A 15,252-nucleotide genomic window follows, 5' to 3' on the forward strand; every position below is an offset into this window, starting at 1 on the left:
GCATCATTTTTGTACCTTCCCTGGCAGGAATGCAGCTGTGAGCATGGATGGGTGGGTTAAAAGCCCAGGGGGCAGAGAGAGCTTCCACCAACAGGACCTGGATGAGAAGAGCAAAAGATGGAGAGAGGTTGAACCAACATGGCAGCACCCTGCCAGGACCCAGAACTCAATTATTGAAACCCCCCCATTGAAGTTATATCATAATGTATCACGCAATATGTAATGGAAGTGGTCCCTTCTCACATTCAGGTTTCTGTCTGGTGGTTCTTCTGTCTGTGATTCAACAAGATCTTGGGTCTCTGGGGCTGTGGCCTGGTCTACATGGCAATGTTAGCCTTATGTCAGCCTATTTGTGCATGCCTCTGTCAAGCTGTCCTGCCGTGGTTCCAGAGCATGTGTACCAACCTTCGGGCAGACTGTTAGTCAGCAGGGCACAAAGCCCACATTGGCTGGGAGTTCTATACTTAGATTTCACCAGCCAATTATCAAATGTAACCTCCTCAAACATTACAACAGCCTTAGCTTGGAGTCATAGGCAGCCCCCTTGAATGCCCCAGTCTATCCTGCCACCCAGGTAAGCATGGCTTTGTGATAGATGGTCCCTTACACCAACTATCACAGCAATATTCAGGTTACGCCCAGTCCCAAAGAACCAGTCATTTACCCCAGAGCCATTGAACCTTAGATCTCACACCAAAGCCAATCTTATAATAAACTATCTAAAGATTTATTAACCAGGGAAAGGAAATAAGAGAGTTATGTGCAAGGTTAAAGAGATACACACAAATGAGTTTCAATCTTAAGTCTCAAAAAGTAAAAGACACTTCTAGAATAAGCACACTCGATATGTCCTTTAGGGCTAGTCCAGGCCAAGCACTGGGGATCTTTTGCTTTATGCTTAGTAACCCTTGCTCCTCAGAGTCCCAGCAACATAAGAGATAATGTTCCTCCTTGTCAGGGCTTTTTATTCCTTCCCCCCCTTCTGCTTTGAATCGCAAATTCACCTGCACATCTCCTCTTCATGGTGGGCAGAGCAATCAACAAAGTCTTTTGTCCCCTGATGTTCCAGAATGGTTCCTCTGGTGTCGATGGGCCTTCTTTGTGGGTGATTTAGAGTTACAGAGCAACCACCTAACTATCACCTTATAACACAGGAGACAGATATTACGAGTGAGACTAACACGTGCAGAAGCTTACAAGCTTTTCATAAAGTCCAAACACTAAACGCATTCTTATAACTCTGATCCCTGTTTTAACAACATTAACAGACCGGTGAGCCAGATGGGTTCCAGCTCTGTGCTTGTCAGTGTTCAGCTGACACCTAGGGGCCTTGGCATGAGCTGGCACGTGCTCTGCCAGCACCACAATAACACTTTCAAATTCCACTTTGCAGAGGTCCTGATGACTGACAGCCTTGCTTCTCACTGCCCAGTGCGTTCTGTGCAGCCACGGCTGTACCTGTAACCTGCTCCCTTTTCCCAAGTGCTGTTAGCATGACTCCGACTGAGCCGCATGCTGCTGCCTGGCTGAGGGAGGTGCTTGATTGCCTTGCCTAGTGGAAAGAGGAGCATGTGCCAGCCCAGCTATGGCACGCCTGCAGGAACTACGGAGTATGGAGCCTCTTGGTGTAGGGGAAGAAGAACCTGGGATACGCCAGAGAAGGATGGGCAAAGAGTAAGGAGCTGAGGCAAGGCTATTATTGTGTTAGGAAGAACAACGTATAATCTGGAGCCACCCCCAGGACCTGTGCCTTACACACAGAGCTGTGTGCTGTATTCAGCAGGGATCCTTCCAGCACCCCTCCAGGCACTGTGAATCCTTCACACCCTGGAGACTGAACAGACCTTGGCTGTGTGTTCTAGAGTCCCTGGGCTGGACCCTGGGGTACAGGGCAGGTCTGGGTTCCACTCCCACTACTGGGGAAGTGGCATAAGAGGGACAGTGAACTGGAAGACTGCCTGGGCAACTGCAGAAGTCAAAGCATCAGGGTACTGGATACCTCTCGAATGGAAGAGATTTTGAAGGACTCTGCCCCAGAAGGGGAAAACATATATACTGACCTGGCCAACGGGCCAGGTAACAAAGGGGCAGTGGTAGCTCCTGGAGTGAGAGAGGGGCTGCAGACGGAGAGTGACAGGCAGGGAGACAGCGTGTGACCACAAGAAGGGGCATCGGCCACACACAGCTAATCCTCAGGATAGTCAGGAGGTGGCACCAGCCAGTGGTGAATAGAGCATCCCATCATAGGTGCCATTGGCGGAGCACAGAAAGAAAAAAAAAAAAGGTGCATTTAGCCTGAAACTCGAACACCCTCTTTCTGGGTGACAGCCTCTAATCACTTCCACAAACATTATAAAAGAGGCTGCTGCATCCTTCTCCCCCACCACACCTTTCCTAGGCTAAATGTCATTAGTGCTGGGACGTTGCTTTATAGAAATATGCTCCGTGGTGAGCTGGAGCCGGTTCCCACCGGTTCGCAGGAACTGGTTGTTACATTTAGAATTTAGGCTTTATTTAACAAAGGCTCGGGCAGCTGTCCACCCTGCCCCCGGCCCCAGCTCACGTCCCCCTCCTCCCCGGAACGCTCCGCCCCCTTCTCCTCCCCGGAACGCTCCGCCCCCTTCTCCTCCCCCTCCCCTGCTTCCCGCGAAGCAGATGTTCGCGGGAAGCCTGAAAGAAGCAGCAGGCAGGCAGGCTGGGGCATGGGGGGGCGTGTTCCAGGGAGGGGGGGCAAGACCCAGCCCAGCCCGGCCGAATGGCTCCCTCCAGCCCAGTTCCGGCCCCCTCTGGCCTGGCTCCCCCGGCCCCGGCAGAGCGCCCCAGCCCGATCCCGGCCCCAGCCATGTGCCCCCGGCTCGGGCCCTGCGGCTCCGGCCCGGCCCAGCTTGGGCCCCGCGGTGCCAGTGCCGGCCGGCCGAGCGGCTCCGGCCCGGACCTGGACCTGGCCCGGTCGAGCGCCCCAGGCCCCAGCGCCCGAGCCCCGGCTCAGTGCTCCGGCCCCCCCGGCCCCAGCGCTGGCCGAGCGCCCCAGGCCCCAGCGCCCCGGCTGAGCGCCCCATCCCGGCCCCGGCCTGGCTCGGGCCCCGCGGCCCCGGCCGAACGGCTCCAGGCAGCGTGGTAAGGGGGCAGGGAGGGGGTGTTGTAAGAGGGCAGGAGAGTTCGGGGGATTGTGGGGGGAGGGTGGATGGGATTGGGGCGGTCAGAGGGCAGGGAACAGGGGAATTGAATGGGGACAGGGGTCCCGGGGGGGGGGCAGTCAGGAAGGAGCAGGGGTTGGATGGGGCGGTGGATGGCAGTCAGGGGCAGGCGTTCCGGGGGTGGTCAGAGGACAGGGAGAAGGGGTGGTTGGATGGGGCAGGGGTCCCGGGGGGGGGGCACGACCCCCTCTTGGGATGAGGAGGAGGGAACCTGTTAATATTTTGGCAGCTCATCACTGAATATGCTCATGAGGGTAAATGTGAGATAACTGGAATATGTTTTATGCTAGATATGCCATGTAACATGTCTTTGCAAAGGTTATGATCCACTGAATCTATTCATCCTATTCATATGCATGTATCATTTTTATATCTGAAGTTATGAGCGTTGGCTCTGGGCTTGTATTTAAAGTGTTTGCTGTAGGAAGCACATAAGGCAGATTTGGTCAAGATAGCGTGAAGGGGTTATCCAAGTAACTGGGAGTACTTAGCTAACAATGGACTTTGGGAGATGCCAGTCCACATCTGAGCTTTCCTGGGAACATTCAAACTAACATGTAAACAATGGCGTCGGCCTGCAGAAAGCTGAATCATTCATAGACATGTGACTTGCCCAGCTGACTGCAAAACTCCATCTTGTTGAGGGGATTTTACACAGGAGAAGAGAGGGGTTTCCACCCACAAGAGAGACTATATAAGCCCCTGGAAACCCCTCCATTTGGTCTTCAGCTGGCTTAAAATATAGCCTCTCCACCCCAAAGAGATGCCTGAAAGAAACTGGAACAAAGGACAGTAACTATGAGAGTGTGAGTGATTGCTGGACCCTGTCAAAGAAGCTTATTGGAACATCTCTGAGGGTGAGATTTACCTGCATTTAGTTTCCTACTGTATTAGGCTTAGACTTGCGTGTTTTCTTTTATTTTGTTTGGCAATTTACTTTGTTCTGTCTGTTATTACTTGGAACCACTTAAATCCTACTTTTTATATTTAATAAAATCACTTTTTACTTATTAATTAACCCAGAGTATGTATTAATACCTGGGGGAGCAAACAACTGTGCATATCTCTCTATCAGTGTTATAGAGGGCGAACAATTTATGAGTTTACCCTGCATAAGCTTTATACAGAGTAAAACGGATTTATTTGGGGCTTGGGTCCCATTGGGAGCTGGGTATCTGAGTGCTGGAGACAGGAGCACTTCTTCAGCTGTTTTCAGTTAAGCCTGCAGCTTTTGGGGGACGTGGTTCAGACCTGGGTCTGTGTTTGCAGCAGGCTAGTGTGTCTGGCACAACGAGGCAGGGTACTGAAGTCCCAAGCTGCCGGGGAAAACGGGCTTAGAGGAAGTCTGAGCACATCAGATGGCAGTTCCCAAGGGGGTTTCTGTGATCCAACCAGTCACACGTGCATAGGGGTGTCTGATTCTCACTTAGGGACATGGAGAAGATGTGGGAACAGGGGCAACCTGTGGGGGGGGGGCAGGGTGGACACATGCCCCCGCCCCAAGCACAAGCAGAGCTGGAAGGGAAGAGGCAGGGCCAGAGCCTCTCTTCCAGCCATGCTGCTCTCCCCCTGGCCACTGATGCAGCTGCAGCTTTGGGGCCAGCAGGCGGTGGACGTGCTGCCCGGCCCTGCGCGAGAGTGCCTGGGGGGAACAAGGGGGAGCAGAGTCGAGACCCTCCCCCACCCTGCCCCAGGTAAGGCGGGATGAAGGAACGGGATGGGTATTGTGTGGGAAGGTCCCAGACTAGGGGCAAGTTCATGTGGGAGGAGGTCACGGGGGGTTACTCCTCCACCCCCAGCTGGCACCCTGTAGGGAGGTTCGGCCGGGGCTTGTCCCCCTCTGGGGCGGCGGGGAGCCAGACCGCCTCGCTACTTGGGTCAGGTGAGTCGGGGAATTAGCCTGGCTGTGCGGCAGTCAGCAGCTCAGGCCCTCAGGCCGGGGCTGAGCAAACAGGTTGAACAGCAAACCCCAGGGTCCCGGCTCTGAGCAGCCGGGGAGCGGGGGAGATGCCACCTGCGAGGTGGGTGGCAGGGGGGACACAGGCCCACCCACTCCACTGCGTCCCAGCCCGGGGCCCTAGCAGCGGCAGAAGACCCGCTGCTGTGTCAGTGGGGATCCCGACCGCAACACACTGACATGGGCTCTGGCAGTGCTGCAGCCAGACTAGGGTCGGCTGCCCCCGGGCTACTTCCTACCTCCCCCTCTAGAGGTACCTGGGTCCGGACGGTGTCCTCCAGGGGGTCACACACCATGGGCTCCTCGGGGTAGCTGGCGAGTGGCTGGTTTGGCAGCTCCTCGGGGTAACTGGCGAGTGGCTGGTTTGGCAGCTCCTCGGGGTAGCTGGCACACGGTAGGCCTGGCAGCTCCTCGGGGGACTGGGCGAGCGGGAGGCCTGGCAGCTCCTCGGGGGACTGGGCGAGCGGGAGGCCTGGCAGCTCCTCGGGGGACTGGGCGAGCGGGAGGCCTGGCAGCTCCTCGGGGGACTGGGCGAGCGGCAGGCCTGGCAGCTCCTCGGGGGTCTGGGCGAGCGGCAGGCCTGGCAGCTCCTCGGCGGACTGGGCGAGCGGGAGGCCTGGCAGCTCCTCGGGGGACTGGGCGAGCGGGAGGCCTGGCAGCTCCTCGGGGGACTGGGCGAGCGGCAGGCCTGGCAGCTCCTCGGGGGTCTGGGCGAGCGGCAGGCCTGGCAGCTCCTCGGGGGACTGGGCGAGCGGGAGGCCTGGCAGCTCCTCGGGGGACTGGGCGAGCGGCAGGCCTGGCAGCTCCTCGGGGGACTGGGCGAGCGGCAGGCCTGGCAGCTCCTCGGGGGACTGGGCGAGCGGGAGGCCTGGCAGCTCCTCGGGGGACTGGGCGAGCGTCAGGCCTGGCAGCTCCTCGGGGGTCTGGGCGAGCGGCAGGCCTGGCAGCTCCTCGGGGGACTGGGCGAGCGGCAGGCCTGGCAGCTCCTCGGGGGACTGGGCGAGCGGCAGGCCTGGCAGCTCCTCGGGGGACTGGGCGAGCGGCAGGCCTGGCAGCTCCTCGGGGGACTGGGCGAGCGGCAGGCCTGGCAGCTCCTCGGGGGTCTGGGCGAGCGGCAGGCCTGGCAGCTCCTCGGGGGTCTGGGCGAGCGGCAGGCCTGGCAGCTCCTCGGGGGACTGGGCGAGCGGCAGGCCTGGCAGCTCCTCGGGGGACTGGGCGAGCGGCAGGCCTGGCAGCTCCTCGGGGGACTGGGCGAGCGGGAGGCCTGGCAGCTCCTCGGGGGACTGGGCGAGCGGGAGGCCTGGCAGCTCCTCGGGGGACTGGGCGAGCGGCAGGCCTGGCAGCTCCTCGGGGGACTGGGCGAGCGGGAGGCCTGGCAGCTCCTCGGGGGACTGGGCGAGCGGGAGGCCTGGCAGCTCCTCGGGGGTCTGGGCGAGCGGGAGGCCTGGCAGCGTCTCTGGGCCCAGGCTAGCAGCAGGCGTTGGCTGGTCTGGCCAGTCCTCGGGTCGGCCGTGGTCTCCCCACTGGGAGCTGCACCACAGGCGCCTGGTCTCTCTGGGGGCTGAGCTTCAGGTGAGCTCTGGGCTTTTACACTTCCTGTCCTGCGCCCTGACCCCTGAGGGGCGGGGGCAGGGTCTGCTGGCTCCGCCCACTTTGGTGTCCAGGGAGGCTCGTCCCCCTCCGGGGCGGCAGGGAGTCAGACGGCCTCGCTACACACCCCAAAAAATGTCCCCACCAGTCACCACTGCATGGGAAATATGAAGTCAGGTGCAGTATTTAGGAGGTTACTGAGATTAATTTGGATAGTATGGGTTATAGGCTCGCCAAACAATCTGATCAGAAGATAATGAGGTTCTTGTCCCAAATCAGGCTACACACAATTTACAAAGGACCCTCGGGGGTATGACAGGAAGAAGCTCACACTGAGACAGATATAGCTTTAAAGACTTTTATTAAGATAAATGAAGTAATAATCAAATTATATGTAACCCTTCTGCCGGTCTGAGTTGGCAGCAACAAGGGCCGGGTTCAGTATCTAGGGGTTCCCTTTTAATGCAAAACCGGCTCGAGCCCCCACCCAGTGACCTGGGACAATTACATACCATCCCCCGGGTGCCTCTAAGAGGCAGCACTTCCCCTCTCGCGAGCACGGAGTCTGAGTGTAGCAAAAGCCTTTTAATAAAGGAGGGAAACAATGCGGCATCATGTTGGGGAAACACCACAAACAGGATTCGTAACACAAACCATGAGCAAAAGACCCACCCCCCCAAGTAAGTTTGGCCGTGTCCTTTTCCCCTCAGGGTCTTAAGTCCAGCAACCCAACAGTCACCCCACCCACAGTTTCTGTCCTTGGTCAGTGCAGCCCCAGAGTTCAGAAGTTCCTCTGCAGAGTTTACTTCCCAGCCTGGGTGGAAGCGGGGGGAGGTATGGGGGGGGTGCATCTTACATGCTCTGCTGCTCAGGTTGACGACGGCCAAGTGCCACAGCTCTCCGTGGGGTTCTGCTGCAATCTTCACTGCCAGCTGCGCCTCTCCACCAACCACCCTGCTGGCCACTCCTGTCCGCTAGCCGCTCCTCTCCGCTAGCCACCCTGCTATCCGCTCCACTCGCCAAGCCTCTCCACTATCCACTCTGCTCTCCACCCCTCTCTGCTAGCCACTCACCAACTTGTCTTCTAGCCCCCCACTCAACCTGGTGGTGAGAGACACTGGACCAGCCTCGCCTCTGGCAAAAAGAGTTCAGGTTCCTCAGTTCTTGAGTGAGAGGTGCAGAGCTTAGAAGAAGCTAGAGCTAAGAACTAGCAAAGTGAACTTAGGGCCTGTCTACACTACAGCGCAGGGTCGATCTACGTGAATACTGTAGCTGAAGTCAACGTACTTAGATCTACTTACCGCGGTGTCTTCACTGCAGTAAGTCGACAGCTGATGCTCTCCCATCAACTCCACCTGCGCTCCTTGTTCTGCTGGAGTACCGGAATCGATGGGAGAGCCCTCAGCGGTCGATTTATCATGTCTATATCAGACGCAATAGATCGACCCCCGCTGGATTGATCACTGCCCGCTGATTCGGCAGGTGGTGTAGACAAGCCCTTAGAGTTTTACTTAACTAACAAGCGTAAAACCTAATAAAAAAACTAGGAACAAAAGCTTAGGGAAACCAAGTTTAGCCTAGTCTCCTTGGAACTTAGGAAGTTTTAAGAAAAACAAGCACAAGTTCTCTTTTCTTAGCAAAGTGGGTCACCGCTCTTATAGGGCACAGGTGCCTGAGACCTCCCAAATGCTGCGGCATGAGAGTTGCACTAGGGTGTGAAGTTGGTTTGTTGCTCCGGGATTGTGGCAGACTGTGGAGATGACCTTGGAAAGGTGAAGTTAGTTGAGAAGTACTGTGCCTTTCTGGCTAGAGCGGCCTGTTCTTTCTGTCAAAATTCTGAGGCCCACCAAGTGCCCCCCTTGCAAGGGTGGCTTGTTGGTCTAGAGGTAGGCCTCTCAGGGTGAAGCGGTCCTGTGTTCAAATCCAAGACAAGCACTTGCTGTGGCTTCTTTTGCTGCTGTACCATAACCATGGGGGGCTGGTTTTCCCTGGGTGTGTTTTTCTTGCTGTTCTTTTCAGTTGCTTAGTGTGCTGGCGTGGTCTACTCCCTGCTGGATGGCTCATCTAGAGAATTAGCTCCAGCAGGTTGAGGGCCCTTCCAGCAGCTACAACCCATCACATTCTGCTCAGCAGTGCCTCTCGCGCTCAGGAGCTGCAGCTGTCCTATTCGTGACTCAGCCCTCTGTCTGGGTCACTCAGCATTTCCCCCCTTCCAGGGTTCTCTGTCACGACCACGGTGACCCAGGCAGTCTTCCCATTCATTGCCACAAGCCCAGTCTATGCCACAGCCCCAGTGGCTGGTGGGGGAACCCAGGCCCACCCTCCCTCTGGGTTCCAGTCCAGCAGGCACCCTACACCTAGCACTTCTGGGCTTTCCCCTCCCAGCCCTCACCACCCCTTCCCTGGACGGCTTCCTACAGTCCCTCCTTGCTTTGGGTGCACCGGCTACAAACCCTCCTCCCAGGGAGCAACTGCTCTTTCCCAGCAGCCGCTGTGTTGCCAGCTTCCATCCTGGCTTTATAGGCCCTGCCTGTTCCTGCTTCAATCAATCTCTGCCCCATGGCTCTTTGTCCCCATGTGCAGCCTGTGGAGTTATTAGGCCTAGCTGTCCACCTTAGCCCCTTGCAGTCCTGGGTTGGGTGGTCCTGTTTGGTTTGGTTCATTCTGAGCACTGATCAGTGGGCGTGGGCCTGCCTCTGGTTTGTTGGTCCAGGTGTATGATTCTTGCTTTGGAAACAAGAGGCTCTGGGTTCCAAGCCCTGGCTCAATGCATTTTTCCTGAGGCCTGGCAAGGGGTGTCTCTCTCTCTCACACTCACAACTACCCAAACCCACCACCCCAGCAGTGATTTACATCTCTACCGGCGCACTGGATGCCCAAACCAACCTGCCTGCACTTGCAGTTTCCCTTTGCTTCCCTGTCAGAAATCATTTTTCTGCAGGGACGTAAAGAAATCTGTAGGGGCCATGAATTCTGCACACGCGCAATGACGCAAAATTCCCCAGGAGTAATCTGAATGCAAGAAAGAAGAAAAAGAAAAAAATCCAAAGCCAAAATCTACCCATCTACAAATGTTCTGGACTTCACTGGAAAAAGCCCAGAAGCCACTTTTCCAGTAAGTGGAAACAGGGATTTAAGCTCAGAAATCTCATACAGAACTTTGGGTTTCATTTGAATTCTGCCTTCAGGTCTGGGACCCTTTCATCTGTAGCCCTCAGGCGTCTGAGTCAGGATCGACGGAATCCGAGTGTGATTCCTACGCGTGGAGAGCAAAGAACATTGTGGCAAGTGCCGTGCTGGGAGGTGGGGGGTAGAGCGGGGAGAGGATGAACTCCCCAAGGCTCGGAGAGACGCTGCTGCGTCGGGGTGGAGCGTGACAGTGAAGGGGAGAGCAGGGAATCCCTTCAACTCACCTCATCACCCTCAAATAACACAGAACCCAAAGCACCTTGTTTCCCTATCCCTGCTCCAGCACTTTTAGAATCTATTTAATCCTGGTCTCAAAGGGAGGCAATGCACAAAAAAACAAATATTTTTGGCATAACCTGGAGCAATGTGAGACCACGTGGGAATGAGACAATCTATCGCCAAAGGGGGGGACTCAGTGACGAACACTCACTCTGCTCATGGGGCAGGGGAGTCTCAGAATAAATAAGATGGTTGGGATCAGTCTAGACTAGGAAAAGTGGGGGAGCATCAGAGGAGATTTGCCAGCTAATCCCAGCCACTTCTCCCTCCACAGACAGACTCCTGGAGGCTGACACTGTGGAGGCAGAGGTGGGATCCTTAGACCTTCAGGCTTCCCAAAAAAGATCCTGTGGCAATCAGTCCCTCTTGATGGTGCTTTCTGAATGCAGAAGGGGCAGGGAAAAGGAACCAAGGGTTAAGCGATAAGAGGCAGCACATCTCTTCCCTGTACTCTCCTCTCTTACCCCATGAACCCTAACATTTGATTTCCCCAGCACCTGCTTCCCACATCCACCACACCCAACCCTTCAAACCTCCAGTTTCCTCCCCAAAACCCAGCCCTCCAGATCCCTTCCCATTTGCTCCCCCGGAGCCCAGCACCTCAGGGGAATTAGGGAGGGGAAGAGTTGCCAGCCCCAGGGACGCTCGCCCTGCAGGGACCAGCTCCGGGTAAGTGGGGGAGCCCAGCCCAGGGGCTGTTGGAAAATGGAGTGTAGGGACAGGTGTCCAGAGTGAATGTGGGGCCTGGCCCAAGTATTCCTCACCTAGTCTCCAGGGAAGGGGCATAACATCTGGGAAAGGAGAAGGGGGAACTTCATCCAGGCAGAGTGAGCTTCTGGAGGAGTTTCTCTCTCCCTCCTCCCAGCAGGTTAGCAGGAGACAGGAAGGCCCATCAGTTCAGCACCAGGGCTGCAGCAGGGAGGAGGGGCTGATGGGGATTTCTCCTCCTCTGCTGGGGTTTGCTTAGACCAGGCAAACCAGAGGGTCCCTGATCAGCTCAGGGTCAGCTGCTGCTGGAACCTGCCCCCAGAGATCGGCAGCTGGATACTTTGGAGCCAAATGCCATTGATGTGTGTAGGAATTAGGAAATGGAGTTTTCACTAAGGCCAGCCCCAGTCAGGGCACGGAGAGAATTTCCCTCCAGTGGGGAGGAGTCTCTGGTGTCCAATGTGGTGTTAGCTCCAACTGAAGCATTTTCCAGGCTAAGGACATCCGAGAGGATCTTCCCTGTGTGAGTTTGCTGATGCTTGATGCCGTGTGAACACCAGATAAAGCTTCCCCCACATTCAAGCTCTTTCTTCTGTGAATTATCCGATGGGGAATAATGTGTGAGCTCAGACTGAGTCTTTCCCTGCAGTTAGTGAAGCTTTTCCCACAATCCAAGTATTTATGGGTTCTCTCTCATGTGGATTGTTTAATGTGAAGTAAGGTTTGAATTTTTGAATGAAGCTTTTTCCACAGTTGAGGCATTTCTAGAGTCTGTCCCGTGTGAATTCTCTGATGTCTAGGAAGGTATGACCTGGGATTGAAGCTTTTCCTATCATCCAAGCATTTATAGGGTTCCTCTCTTGTGTGAATTGTCTGATGCATAATAAGGTAAGAGTTCAGACTAAAACTTTTCCCATAGTGGAGTAATTGTCACATTTTCTCCACCTTGTGGGTTCTCCCATGCTTAATAAGTACAGTGCACTGACAAGCTTTTCCCACAGACCAAACATTCATAGAGTTTCTCTCCCGTGTGGGTTCTCTGATGAATAATAAGGATTGATAGTGCACTGAAACTTTCCCCACACTGTAGGCATTTATATGGCCTCTCTCCTGTATGGATTCTCCCATGTTTCATAAGGGCTGAGTGATGACTGAAGCTTTTTCCACACTCAAGGCATTTATACGGTTTCTCTCCTGTGTGCACTCTCCGATGGGCAGTAAGATTTGAGCTCCAATTGAAGCTTTTCCCACAGTCTGAGCATTTATAGGATCTCTCTCCAGTATGGATTCTCCCATGCTTAATAAGGCCTGAGCGCTGACTGAAGCTTTTCCCACGCTCCAAGCATTTATAGGGTTTCTTTTCGTTGTGATTTCTCTGCTGGGCTGTGGTTTCCTCTCCCACATTCAACGGATTCATCCACTTTCTTCCAGGGGCTGTTTCCCAGCGTCCTCTCTGACCTGTGCCGATTACTCCAGGCTTTTCTTTGTTCCAAGCACTGGGAAAAATTCCCTTCAGCTCTTCTCAGAAACCTCCCCTGCAGTTCCACTTGCTCAGCACCTTCCTCCTGCAGATTCCCCTCCTCGTTCTCACTCATTGTCTCGTCACCTGCTGGGGGAGAGAGAGAGTCCAGGCAGGAGTCAGTGCCTGGGCTGGCAGAAAGGACACAAAGGGGGGTAGCAAAGAGGGAAAACACAACACAATAACTGTTGGGAGACTGAGCAATTGGATTCTGTCTCCACGCCCCATCCAAACACTCCCCGGGAAGTGACATCAGGGAGGAAACTCCTGACAGGGAACAGGGTGGGTGGGAAGACATGAGCGAGAACTGCCATGATGATACGACACCTGCTGACCAGCGCCTGACCTGGGTGAGACGAGGCAGAACTGAGAGGGGCTCACACCACATTTTGGGGATTTTCCCTCCATTTGCCAGATAGTTTCTGTGTCAGTGTCACTGACTCCTCACCTGTGCAGGTGCCTCTTGGGATGTTGCTTTCCTCGGAGGCCTGGAAATCCGGGACCCACAGCTCTTCCCCTGCTTCCAGCCGGGCGATCAGGGCAGGTTAGGGAATGGGGCGTCCTGCTCAAGGGGTGAAATCAGGTATGAGCAGAGTGCACTGAGGATTGGGGCAGGATTTGTCGCAAAGGACACATCTGAAGTTTAAAGTGACCCCATGATTTGCTGGGGAGTTGTGGGATATGAACAATGGGCACATGGTCACTGAGTCCCCGTGGGAGAGGCCGATGTCTGGAGGGGTGGGGGAGGGGAGAGCTGTCACTTGCAGTGTTCAGGATCTCTTATCTCTGGGGGACTTGCTCAGGCACACACAGCTCTGGTGTTAAACCCCTGCCTGTGTCTGAACCCCCAGAGCCCTCCCCACACATGGAGCCAGTCCCAGGAAGGGAGGTGCACAGAGATCCTGTGTGTGAGTGAGGATTAATGCAGAGAGGATAATACACTGTTTCTGTCCCCAGGAAAGATGGACGGACAGGGATGAATTATCATGTCCATTAGGATTATGACTCCCCTATCCTGCTGGAGGAGATATGGATGTGAACGCCTCTCTCACACTTGGGGTGTGAAATATACGACCCATTCCCCTCTAATATAACTGACCAGGGAAGAATATGACCAGATGCAGAAATGCAGACCCCCTGACTTCACATAGCTGAGGGGACAGGAATCCTTACCCAGCGAGGTCACAGTCTCCTAATTCTCCTGCAGGACATCCCTGTAGAGTAGGGTTACCATTCGTCCGGATTCCCCCGGACATGTCCGGCTTTTTTGAGTTAAAAATAGCGTCCGGGGGGAATTTGTAAATGTCCGGATTTCCCGCCCCCCCCCCCCCCATGCAGAGCGCGCGCGGCTTACAGGGCAGCCGGCCGGATCGTGCCACTCGCACGGGGCTCCGGCAGCCAGAGCCCCTCCTCCGCTTCCCTCTCCTCTCCCCTCCCCTGCACCTTGAGACCACTCCCCTCCTCTCTCTCCCTCCCTCCCCCTCTCTGCATTCGCAGATCACCGGCCGGCCGTTCGCATCGGGCCTCCGGCAGTCTGGAGCTCCAACCCTGCTCCCCTTCCCCTGCTGCCCAGCGCGCTGCTCCGCAGCACGCTGGTCTGAGCGGCAGGGTAAGGGGGCCAGGGGGTCAGAGAAGGGGCAGGGAGGTTCTGGAGGGGGCAGTCAAGAGACAGGGAGCAGGGGGAGGGTTGGATGGGTCAGGAGTTCGGGGGGGGGCTGTCTGGGGGTTGGGGGTGTAAGGTTTTGGGCAGTCAGAGTACAGGTTGGGGGGTCTCAGGAGGGGGCAGTTAGGGGACAAGGAACAGGGAGGCTTAGGTAGGGGGTGGGGTTCTGGAGGGCAGTTAGGAGCAGGGGTCCCAGGAGGGGGCAGTCAGGGGACAGGGAGCAGAGGGGTTTAGATGGGTCAGGAGTTCTGGGGGGGGGGGCTGTCAGGGGGTGAGGGTGTGGATAAGGGTTGGAGCAGTCAGGGGACAGGTAGGGGGTAGGGTTCTAGGGGGCCAGTTAGGATGGGGGGGGGGTCTCAGGAGGGGGCAGTCAGGGAACAAGGAGCAGGGAGGCTTAGGTAGGGGATGGAGTCCTGGGGGGCAGTTAGGGGCAGGGTTCCCAGGAGGGGGTAGTCAGGGGACAAGGACTGGGGGGGAGGGTTGGGGGTTCTGAGGGGGCGGGAAGTGGGAGGGAGTGGAAGGGGCAGGGGCGGGGCTAGGGCAGGACGGGGGCGGGGCTAGGGTGGGGCTCCTCCTGTCCTCTTTTTTGATTGTTGAAATATGGTAACCCTACTGTAGAGGGCTCTCTGAGCGGGGTCCAGCAGAGCCCCCTGCCCCGCGGTGAAATACATAGCCACCTCCTCGAAGCTCACCGGCCCCTGAAACAACAGGTGCCCCCCACTCAGTGCCTGCTGCCCCAGCCACAGCCCCACTATTCACGGGGGAAGAAGCACAACAATAGGACAGGTCTCGGGTTTCCTGTTTCAGAAATGGTTCCCCCTCTCCCCAAAATGGGTCTGTTCATAAATCAGGCCCTAGGCTGAGCATGTCCCAGCAGGTTTATCACACCCTGTCCCCGTCCCTGCCTCACCCTGTTTGTTTCGTGCCCCTCCCACTCTACAACAACCCTCCCCAGCAGCTCCCCCAAAATCCCCTTCCTGAGCTGGATCCACCGCAGCCATTTCCCTGCCCCGGCCCCTAAGAAGATGGGACGGTCTGGAGCAAAACGGGGTCGTTATTCTGCAGCCTGTCAGGGCGAGAAGGGAAGTTCGGGAGGTTTCTGAATTAGTGTTAGTCCATTTCACACCCCGATTCCCCCAGGTTCTGTCCC

This window comes from Emys orbicularis, chromosome 11 (genome assembly GCF_028017835.1).
Source record: "Emys orbicularis isolate rEmyOrb1 chromosome 11, rEmyOrb1.hap1, whole genome shotgun sequence".
Taxonomy (NCBI): Eukaryota; Metazoa; Chordata; order Testudines; family Emydidae; genus Emys; species Emys orbicularis.